The 12,147-nt window shown below is 43.6% G+C and overlaps 1 protein-coding gene across 1 annotated transcript in view; it reads right to left on the bottom strand.

The window, feature by feature from the left end:
- Nucleotides 1–11,694, bottom strand: part of RALGPS2 (Ral GEF with PH domain and SH3 binding motif 2) — a 106,485-nt gene extending 94,791 nt beyond the window's left edge. Inside the window, exon 1 of the mRNA XM_015811259.1 lies at nucleotides 11,622–11,694. The gene's annotated coding sequence lies outside the window, so the exon portion shown is untranslated. The remainder of the gene's footprint in view (nucleotides 1–11,621) is intronic.
- Nucleotides 11,695–12,147: the final 453 nt, after the last annotated feature.

Raw genomic sequence — 12,147 nt, 5'->3', positions numbered from 1 at the left:
ATGAATTGGCATGAAAGTGAATTGATGGAATGCTGGAAGAAATTTCAGAGCTTTCTATTATATCAATTGTAATATGTTTAATACTTGTTTAAAAAAAATTAAAAGTCTTAAATGCTGTGAAATTTTTTTGTTAAATTATCAAAGACCAAAGAACAGCAAAACTACAATATAGACCAAGAAATACATGAAAAATTAACACATTAGGAAAATGGAATTGACAAACAATAAACACTAGTAACATTATACATAGTAAAAATGTTAAAAATGGAAAAGTGGCAAATGTAGACAATAAAATTGGAGATATGCTAATATGTGAATATGTTTGTTCAGAGAGTAGCTGGGCGATTGTTTAATATGTCCATGAAGACTGCAATAATAATAATAATAATAATAATAATAATAATAATAATAATAATAATAATAATAATAATANAGGAAACCCTATACCATTTCGGACAAATGGCTGTCCAGTCTCTTCTTAAAAACTTCCAGTGTTGGAGCATTCACCGCTTCTGGAGGCAGGTTGTTCCACTGGTTAATTGTTCTCACTGTCAGGAAGTTTCTCCTTAGTTCTAGGTTGCTTCTCTCCTTGATTAGTTTCCACCCGTTGCTTCTTGTCCTGCCTCCAGGCGGTTGTTTTTGAAAATCTGAAGAATATTGCTTTTCTCCTGCACTAAGGGAAAGTTAGTAAAAGTGAAAGCAAAAAAACCTATGGGGTTTTTGTTTTATGTTCCTGAGAAATTATTTAGCAGAAATTTGAAAGAGAAAAGAAAATAATGAGCAAAAATTTGGAAGAACATAATTAGTATGTTTTATCCAAGATAGGATGCTTTCCAAACATGTTGTCAAGCTTAAATCTCGCTTTGCTGATGCAACAATTTTGCTTCTTAGCTTGCCAACGAACTTGGGAGAAGGATGGGGAAATGGAATGCAGGCTACAAAGTCAGGCTGTGAGAATCAAGGATGATTCACCAGGTGCCTGAATCAGAGACATTTTCTTATAACAATACAATTGCACCTAATACAATTGCAACAACACAATTGTGACCTGTTCATGGATGGGAGGGAGAATTCTAAACTTTTATTATAGGGGTTTGAGCTGGGGTTTGCTAGAGTTGGTTTTGCTTTCAGACATGCCGAAGTGATGTACTCAATAAAGTTTTACATTAAAGAGATTGGAACGTCTTGGTTGGGTTCGTCAGTCGGAACATTGACATTAAACCAGCTCTCCTTTAAGAAGGATTTTCTCAAGGAGTCCTGAGCTCCTGCAGCCTGTCAGGTAGCTTCTGGAAGAGCTGTAAAGACTCAGGGGAAGATGACATGAACGGGTCCAGTGAAAGACGGCCAAACTATGGGTCAAGTGGACTTCAGAGCTCAAGCGATGGTGACCCACCCAAGGGAGCCACTGGCGGTGCGAGACGGGGTTGCAGAGGCGGGAAGCCAATGCCAGATGGGAGAGAAGGTATGGAGGGTTGTGATGTCAAAGGTGGCCAAAGCCAAGTTCCCACTAATTTCCCCTGGAGTGGAGTCCACCCAAGTCACAAGGTGGAAGGAAAAGCGAGTATCAGAATGAGAAGAATCAGTGCAATGGAGGTATCTGACAGCTTGCCACAGCCCATTAATGGAGCAGCTAAGAGAGAGGTTCCTCGGCCTGGAACTGTGAGGGGGAGAGCTGTTGCAGAGGCTGGAACTGCTTTCCAGAATGGAGTCCAGCCAACTTGTGGTAGCCGTTCCGGGACATTGCCTCAGCCACAACAGAGAATGGGACTCGCAGCGGCCATAGGAGTGGCCAGCCCCTGGAGGACTACTGTCCGTCAGCCCGGCCCGGTCTCTGCCCAAGGAGTTGCCAGACTTCTGCAAGCAGCCACCCAGCAACAGGGGACCACTGGCCAGCACCTCCCAAACCCATGGTTGCTGGTACCCAGCCTTGGCTTCCCCCCCCCCCGGAGTGGGATGGTTACTGCCGTACTGGGCTGCCCCGGGACCCCCAGGTACCCCGCCAATCAGGGTCATGTTTGATGGTAGCCCAGAAAAGCTGGCCTTTTTTCTGAAGCAGGTCTGTGCATACCTGGATTGCTATGGGCCGATGTACGACATCGACGCGGCTTGCATGGATGCCATTGTGGTCAACCTAGAGGGAGAAATGGCAGAATTGAGCTTCATGACAAGGGAGCTCTTGAGTAAGGAGATCCCGACGCTTTTCTGGGAGAACTCAGGGCCCGCTTTGGATACAACATACAAGCCCAGCGTGCAGAATTAAAAATCTGCACCCTCACACAAGGAAGCAGGCCAGTGACAGAGTATATCTGAGAATTCCAGAAATTGGCAGGGAGGCTGAGACATTGGCCAGAGGAATTCTTGGTCCACTATTTCTGAGACGGCCTGAACAGGGAACTGTATCACACATGCCCGCCTCAAGGACTATCAGAGCGGATCCAAGACTAGTACCAACTGGTAACAAACATGGAACTGGACCTGAAAGAGTACAAGAGGCACGGAGGGGTCAAAATCCGCCAGAAGAACTGGGGAGAGCCTGTTGGATTGGAAGCCCCCTCCCACACTGGGTTCCGGCCCCATTGATCCTCAGAGGTACCCACCTGGACCGTTTCCGATGGGGTCAGGAGAGCCATCGGGCAGCAGTCTGCCCAACGCTGGCTCCTAGGTGGACTCCGGGGAAAGAGAAATCTTGAGTAGCGTGTCAGGTTGTTGAGATCTCAGCAGTGAAGGGGAGAGAACTTCGCCTGGGAGGAATTATAGCTGAATCTCTATGAGAGCAAAAGCGAGGGGGGAAATGACCTGATGGTAAGTGAAACTATCAACCCCTTATTGGCCCAGATGAGGTTGTAGTGCCTAGCTCTGGAGCGAGGGGAATGGTGAAGGCCCTGATCCAGTTACACCAGATGTTTGGACAGATTGCAGATGGTATGCAACCTGGGGTTGCAGGTGCAGAAGCTGCACCAACCCCTGTAGTTCGAACAAGTCGATGGTTCTACTGATAGGGAGGTTGCCTGCCTACCTACCTGAGCCGATGTTCCTGAAGTTAGGTAGCCATGAGGAAACCATTCGATTCATGGTGGAACTGAAGATAGCTGAAGCCATGATATTGGGAATAGCCTGATTAGTAAAGTGGCGTCCCACAGTGCATTGGGGGAAGGACAAGAGAGGTGTAGTGATGGCGAAGATGAGTCCCACCCCCTTGGAGGAAAAGGGTCCCAAAGCTAAATGTCAAGGGGAGAAAAGGAAGAGGCCCAAGAGCACAAAGGGGGCATTGGAACAAACATCAGAAATTCCAGCCATTCCCAAAGAATATCAGGATTTAATGGAAGTGTTCAGTGAAAAAGAATGCAACACCTTGCTCCCCCCCATCATCTCACTGACTGTGCGATTGAAATCTTGCCCAGAGTGAAACTCCACAAGTCAAAAATGTACTCAATGACTCCAAAAGAGATGAAGGAGCCGAGAGATTATATTGACAAGAATCTAACTAGGAGGTTCATCAAGGCCACTAAATCCCGAGTGGCAGTCCCCATGCTATTTAAAGAGAAGTAAGATGGCTTGGTGAGACTGTGCGTCAATTTCCATGGGATAAACTGTGTGTGTGGAAAATATGTATCCCCTCCCCCTCATGAAGGACATGCTGGGCCATCGCTAAAGGGAAGGTGTTTACTAAGTTGGACTTGAGGGAGGCGTATTACCAGGTGAGAATCAAGGAGGGCGACAAGTAGAAGACAGCCTTTAACAATCCACTAGATTGCTATCAATTTAAAGTGATGCCTTTTGGACTAAAAGGAGCTCCTGCCGTGTTTATGCAACTAATTAACGAAGTGCTGCATGAGCACCTATCCAACGGATCCTAGTGTATTTAGATGACATCATCTGTTCCAAGACGATGGAGGAGCATGTGAAATTAGTACGGCAGGTGCTGAAAAAACCTTTTGGACACTAAACTATATGCCAAGTTGTCAAAATGCAAATTTCAGAAGACCAGTTTGGACTATCTACGCCAGGGGTGTCAAACTGCCGGCCCGTGGGCCGGATGCGTCATCCGGAAGCCACGCTCACCCCATTGCCGGCAATGGCAAAACGTCCTGATACGTTGTGTGACATCACATGACGTCGTGAGTTTGATATGTCTGATCTAGGCTATAAGAAGTCTTGCAAGGGAGTGGAAATGGACCCAGGAAAAGTGAAGTCCATCCTGGAATGGCAAACTCCCCGAACCCATAAGCAGTTGCAAAGCTTTTTAGGGTTTGCAAATTTCTACCACCAGTTTATCCCATCCTTCACAAAAATCGCCCTGCCAATTACAGAGGTCTTGAAAACAGACCCAGGGGGAGGGAAACTCCAACCTAGCCAGCCATTGAATTGGACAATGGAATGCCAAATGGCATTTGAAAAGCTGTTTGCTGCTGAGCCTGTCCTAAAGCACCCTGATCCCGAGGAGTCATTTGTGATTCAAGCAGATGCCAGTGATGTCGATCTTCAAGAAAGGAAATAAAACAGACCCAGAAAACTATAGACCAATCACTCTAACATCAATACCTGGGAAGACCCTGGAAAAGATCATCAAAAAACAGGTCTGTGAACAACTAGAACCAAACAAAATTATAACCAGTAGCCAGCACGGGCTTGTCAAAAACAGATCATGCCAAACCAATCTTATTTCATTCTTTGATTAAGTGACTAAATTAGTAACCAGTGAAATGCTGCAGACATAGTATACTTAGATTTCAGTAAGGAATTTGACAAAGGAGACCACAATCTACTGATTGGTAAACTACAAATAGATGAAATAAACATCACCACCAGATGGATCTGTAGCTGGCTGACAAACCGTACTCAGCAAGTAGTCCTCAATGGTACTTCATCCACATGAGAGAAGTAAGCAGTGGGGTACCACAAGACTCCGTCTTAGGCCCAGTACTCTTCACTATCTTCATTAATGACTTAGATGAGGGAATAGAAGGGGAACTCATCAAATTTGCAGATGACACCAAGAATAGTGGCAAGAATAGCCAATAGCCCAGAAGACAAGCTCTGGATCCAAAAAGATCTTGACAAACTTGAACAATGGGCCCTATGCAACAAAATGTGGAAAAATGTGGAAAAAAGCAAAGTTTTACATTTAGGCAGGAAAAATCAAAGGTTTAAGTACATATTAGGCGAGACCTGGCTCAAAAACAGCAACTATGAGAGGGACCTTGGAGTCCTAGTAGACGATCACTTCACTATGAGCCAGCAGTATGCAGCAGCAGCTAAAAAAGCTAATACAATTCTGGGTTGTATAAACAGAGGCATAGAATCATGATCACTCGAAGTATTAGTACCACTTTATAAAACCCTAGTGAGACCACACCTGGAATACTGCAACTGATTTTGGTCACCATACTACAAAAAAGATGTTGAGACTTTGGAAAAAGTTCAGAGAAGAGCAACTAAAATGATCCAAGGCCTGGAGACTAAAACATATGAAGAATGGCTGCAGGACTTGGGTTTGGCTAGTCTAAAGAAAAGAAGAAACAGGGGCGACATGATAGCAGTATTCCAGTATTTGAGAGGCTGCCACAAAGAAGAGGGCATCAAACTATTCTCCAAAGTGACCAGAGGGAAAGACAAGCAACAATGGTTGGAAACTGACCAAAGAGAGAAGCAACCTGGAATTAAGGAGAAACTTCCTAACAGTGAGGACAATTAACCAGAGGAACAGTTTGCCTTCCGAAGTCAGGGGCACTCCATCCCTGGAGATTTTTAAGAAGAGACTAGACAGTCACTTGTCTGAAATGGTATAGGTTCTCCTGCTCGAGCAGGGGGCTGGACTAAAAGACCTCCAAGGTCCCTTCCAGCTCTATTCTATTCTTCAAATGGATCTGCAGCCATGTGCTTTCACTTCCCGAAAGCTAAACAAAACTGAGAGGCAATAGGCATTATGGGAAAAGGAAGCCTTCATCATGCAGTGGACACTACTGAGGAGGAGACAATCCCTAAAATTCCTTTCGAAGTTTGGACTGATCACAAAAATCTAGAAGCACTGAGGATTCCCCGAAATTTTTCCCCTAAGCAAGTTCGGTGGGCTCAATACTTCAGTTTTGACTTTGTTTAGAAGTACATCCTGGGGAGGAAACCTCCTAGCTGATGCACTGTCCCACCCGAGAAGAACCGTATTATCCACACAAGGCAGTTGGCAAGGCAAGTGACCACCAGGTAGCAGGGAAAAAACCCTGCTCCCTAGTGACCTTTTCACGCAGCAGATGAAGCAAGAACTGCAATCCGATGCATGGTTCAGAGGCCACCGAGGAGAGTTAACGTTGAGAGAGGAGTTGGCCTGTATGCCCCCGACAGCCTCTGACTACAAGTTCTACAGAGGAGCCATGATGTTAAGCAAGCCGGCCACTTTGGATCCTTAAAGATTTTACACGACTAAACAACAATTTTGGTGGCCTGGGATGAAGAAAGACATAGAAAGCTATGTGAAAAGCTGTGCCATGTGTATGGCCATGAAGCGCAGGCCAGGGAAAGTCCAGGATTGCTGCAGCAAGTGTCTTATCCGACCTGGCCTTGGGAAGAGATAGCCATGGACTTTAGAGTTGAGCTTCCAGAGAATGGAGGGAATACGGTGATATGGACAGTGGTGGACGTGTTCTCAAAGCAGGCCCACTTCACTGCATGTTCCAGCCTCCCATCAGAGACTGGCCAAGATATTCTTGCAACATATTTACTGGCTACATGGAGTGCCCAAACTCATAATCTTGGACCGAGGGATGCAATTTACTGCCAAATATTGGTGTGAATTTGTAAAGCTAATAGGATCCTCCCAAGGTTTTAGTTCAGCTTTTCATCCGAGTACTAATGGGGCTACAGAATGAACCAATGGTGGAACAGTACCTGCAGGTGTTATGTCAACTATATAATTGGGCAGAGCTCCTGCCATTTGTTTTAAGTGGCATACAATAATGTGGTACACAGTAGCATGGGGCTTACCCACTTTAAGACAGTTACATGAGTGGAGTTTGCGCCAATACCAGAATGCCGAGAGACCCTCATCAGTGATTATCAACTGATTGGGTAGACTCCATTAAAAGCACCTGGGAGTTAAAAGAACAGAGAGTTAAAAGAAACAAGCAGAAAAGAAGCAAGCTGCCCAGAAAACCTTCCATGTACGAGATAAAATGTATCTATCCACCAAATACCTAAAGTTGAGGATTCTCTGAAAGAAACGAGGTCTTAACTACATATGTACTTTCCAATCATAAAAATTATTAACCCAGTTATTGTAGAACTGAAACTGCCCAGAATACTGGGTAAAGTGCACCCAGTATTTCATTGCAGCCTGCTGAAGCAGGCTCAGGGATCGAAACTGAGGCCAGTTGGGAAAGAAGCACCTGGTCCAATAATGGTGGAGGGGGAAAAACATTACGAGGTTAAGCAAATCTTAGACTCTAGAGTCCATAAGGGGAAACTACAGTATCTAGTACAGAGGTATCTAGTACAGAGGTTATTCAATAGAGAAAATGATTTGGACCAAACCTCATAACATTAGAGCAGAATGCTTAATAAGTAGATTCCATGCAAAATATCCTCAAAAGCCAGGGCCCCTTAAGCAAGCAACTGAGAAAGAAGAAATGCCTTAATATGTGTTTATTGTTTTCCAGGTTCCTTCCAGTTTTTAGTAGGGTCCACCTGTCAAGTTTGAAGCTCGCTTTGCTGGTGCAACAATTATTGCTTCTTAACTTGCCAACGAACTTGGGGGGAGGATGGGAAAATGGAATGCAGGCTGCAAAGATAAAGAAGTCAGACCGTGAGAATCAAGGACAATTCACCAGGTGCCTGAACCGACTCAGAGACATTTTCTCATAACAATATAATTTGGCAATGTGACCTGTTCATAGATGGGAGGGGGGATTCTATACTTTCACTATAGGGGCTTGATCTGGGGTTTGCTAGAGCTGGTATTGCTTCATACAATTTTACCTTAAGAGATCAGAATATCTCGAAGGTGTTTGCTTGGTTGGGTTCGTCAGTTGGAACCTTGACATAAGTAATTTAGAATTCTTATAATCCCTTATTGTTGACTAGTTTCAGTGGAATTTATAAAAAATATAATTCAAAATATAATTCAAAATGTCTAGAAAGGTCAGGTGTTATTTACCCACTAAGTACAACTGTTCAATGAAGGAATACAAATTAAAGAAAAAAACTGATAATCCACATAGTGGAGGAGAGCTCACCATTATTGTGCATTAATATAATATAAATGTGAAATTCTTGGTGTTCTCTAAGCTTGGTTGCTTGCTTGTAGATGTTTTTATTATCCAGTGATAATATCATCTAAGCAAAGAATCAAGCTCAGGGTAGTATAAAGAACTTTACAGGCCAATCATGGAATGGAATGAATATAAAATGGCACTGGTATATAAATCGTTTCTTTAAGGCTGGAGCATTATTTCCCTTTGGTAATAAAATGCTGATATTTTATTGCAAGAGAATAATTTGTGGACAAATACCATTACATCAGTTCAGGGCAACTGACATCAAATATCAATAAAGGAGAATATTTGTAGCTCAGGGTTGAAGTGATGTCCCCTTGGTGCTCTCTGACCTCTAACATCAAATATGTCAAAGCCTTCCTTCCCAAATTCCACTGTAGGAGATCGCCAGCCTGAGCCTCAGGGAGGGGGTCAAATGCTTCATTAGTAACGAATCTCTGCGCACCCACAAGTCCACCCACCTCCTTTATGTCTCTTTTATCTCCTGTTTATTTCCCTTGACCATTAGTTGGCCAGATACTTATAGAGAACTTAAGCTTACAATAAATCTTTATACTCATTTGAACTCCCTAAATCGCTTGATTTTGCAGGCATTTGACACCTAGCTGATTTATTCAGCAAACTGCAGGAATTAACAGATTCACTTTACCCCCTTCAAGGAAAATTGTGGCAATTTTTCTTAGGATTCCTTCCTGCACACTGGAATAAACCAAGATCAGGGGAATGTTTTAATTTTTCTAATGTTTTATTTCTTGCCTTTATTATTTTTCTAAATAATTCAAGACAGCAAACATACCTAATAATCTTTGGTCTTATTTTTTCCGCAACAACCCTATATACAAATTACTATATACAGTGCCCTGGAATTATACTTAATAAAAAGCAACTCAAAAATTACACTAAAGGAATCTAGACAGACTAAATATTCTTGTTTTATATAATTCTTTAGGATGATTAAGATTGTTAAAAAAGATAAATCACAATTCCTAGTAATGTTATGGACTATGCAGATTTTTTTTAACAACAAGATAAAAGGTGCCTGGCACTACCTTCTTCCACAATGTTTTTTGACTTCCCAATCTTGCCATAATATTCTCTGGCAGTCTACTTCTTCCATCTGCTAAGATAATTATAATTGACTTTAAAACATCAGTTTACCCACACTTACACTATGTCTTCAGAGTGGGAAAATGTTTGGCTCTCATTTAAAAGGCAAAAGAAGCACTTAGATAGAAGTACTGGCAGTTTCCATGACTTGGTTAAAAATATAAAAAAACCATAAAACTGATGATTTTGCCTAAACATTATTTTAATAACATTAACCACTTAGTAGCACAATAAATATTTTACAATAATGGTATTAATAAACCTCAATAGTTACTCCGTAACTGGGTTCACATAGCATACTAGGCCAAGGATAGGTCTCTAGCTATATCCAGCCTGCAACACACCTCCGTGTTTCACCAAAAACCTACTTCTAAGTATATACCTCTCCTCTGCCTGCCCTACTGCTTTACTTTTTCTTTGGTTTTCAGAGCATTTTCCTTCTAGAATCCTATTTTTCCCTCCCATCTGCAGCTCTAATTCTTTCACTGACTACCTAGTACTTTGATTTCTGTTGTGGAATCTTCCAATCTTGTATCTCTGTGTATGTCTTCCTCTTCCCGACTTTCCATATTTCCCCTCTGATTTTTCAGTTGATTCCTACTTTTTCATTACATCAAAATGCTACTTTCTCTCCTTCCTATCCTTTCTGGGTTTCTTCTTGCTACAGATTCAAATTGCTTTACCTCTCTCCCTTCTCTTGTTTTAGCCTTTCCACATATTTTCTCCTAATATTACAGCATTGTTCTCCCCTTTTTTCCAATCTTTCTCCTTCTTCTTCAATCTAAGATCTAGGTCCCATGACACCAACTACTGGAGGCCAAACAAACTACGGCATTTTATTTTTTTACTCTGTAAAAGGGGTCTAACAATATTTATGTACTGAAAACAAAACAATTATATACAGCACATTTTTAAAAATGTCCCTTCTCACTTTGGAAGTGCAACTCTCAATAAGTCATGAAGCATTTAATGTGCTATTTGAACCAAGAAAAATTGTATACTCTTGAATTAGGATAAATTGGGGTTAGTTTGTTCTGTTTATTATATTAAGGCAACAAGGGTTTATGGGATAGTAAGTTGTGTATACCTATGAAATTAGAGTAACTCAATAATGCCCAATTCAAGTTAAGTATGCACTAGTGTGTGGGACAAAACCAACCTGTGATTGGAAGATTAGAGCTTAAATAAAATTAGAGACTGGGTTTTCAAATGGGTTTTCTAACAGAAATTTTGGCTTATAGTATGATGGAATTAGAGGGTGAAAAATAAAAACATCAGAACCACCTGAAATACAAGGTGATGTAGGACCCAAACTAATTAGAAGGCTGCAAGTTATCTCAAGCTTACAAAACCAGGATCCTTTGTTAACCCATCAAGACTGTGTAAAGGAGTCTAAACATATCAATGAATATATTTACATTTTTTACATATAAATAGCAGAACACTCCACTTCTGCAGTAAAACTGAGCATCTAATGAGGCAGGTCTAGAAGTAGCAGTAGCAGCAAAACAAGGAGGAAAAAAACCCGGTGAAGTATGTGGTGTCTCTAAGAACAGCCTGGGTCTGAGAAAATCACGAAGCTTTAAACATAAAATATGTCCCAAAAAGTCAAAGGTGCAAGAGACAGAAACAGGTGTGTCACAAACAAGACAGCACAAATTAGGAATGGACCTTAAGTGAAAGTATATCAGAGAAACATCTGGCTTTTTAAAACTATAAGCATCTGTTGTTAATCTATGCAACAAAAAGGCTTGTTGCATGCCTACGGGTAAAATAAAGGTTTTCCGTTGCGGTCGGGATCTGAGGTGGCAGGCATCTTTTGCAACTCAACAGAGTTCATCCATGTCAAGCCTAGAAACTCAACGGCCCTAAAAGAGTTTTGGAAGATTTCCCCCCCCCCAACGGTATGAAAGCAGGCACTTCTTGGGCGAAGGTTTGTTAAATGGAGGAGCCGCGTCTGTGTTGACAGGCACGGCGTTGGGGGCGGCTGAGAGAAGCGCCCCCTTTCCCACCCACCCCCGCCTAGCCCAGGAGGCGAGCCGAAACATGCCGGGTGGAGAACTATAAAGCCCGGGGCGGGCGGGGAATAAAGAGAAGCGCGAATAGCATCGAGCGGCGCCTAAGCCTTCCTCGGGAGCCTGGCCAGCGCCAAGGGCCTTACGGAGGCGCTCACCAAGCCGGCAAAAGGAGACTCTCGACCACCCGCCAAAGCTCCGAAGCCCACCTCTTGCCCGCGGCTCCTTCGCTCACCTGCTGAGGAAGGAACGGCGAGCAGACGCCGGAGAAGCGGTGGCAAAAGGCAGCAGAGACTGAGTGAATCGCCCTCCGGCTCCCGACTTTCCTCATTCAGCACCGGGAGCCGCTTATCTGAGGGAGGGAGGGGAGGAATCTCCCTCCACACACGAGCGCCGCTCAGGACGGGAGGGGAGGAAAGGCAAGAAGGACGCATGCGCATACCATTCCCTTCTCCTGGAATTCGGCTTGCTGGGAAAAAAAGGCGCGCAGGCGCCGACCGCTTGAGTTCCAATGCGAGTCTATATAGGCCTAAAATCGAAGGCGAGAACGCGTGAGTGCGTGGACCGCATTGCGGGGTGAGGGTTCCATTGGTCATTGCCGAGACTTCCCTCTTCCCTCCGCGCTGCTTCCCCCGCCCTTTCCCCCTCCCGGTATGGTTTGAACGGGGGGCAACGGCAAAGTCAAACGGTTCTGCTGGAGTTGGTCCCGCCTCGCTCGCCATTTGGTCTCCTTGTGTCGCGCTGGGTGCGAGAAGGTGGCA

This window comes from Protobothrops mucrosquamatus, unplaced genomic scaffold (genome assembly GCF_001527695.2).
Source record: "Protobothrops mucrosquamatus isolate PMUCROS unplaced genomic scaffold, P.Mucros_1.0 scaffold35, whole genome shotgun sequence".
NCBI lineage: Eukaryota > Metazoa > Chordata > Lepidosauria > Squamata > Viperidae > Protobothrops > Protobothrops mucrosquamatus.
This window is presented reverse-complemented; position numbering and strand designations above follow the sequence as displayed.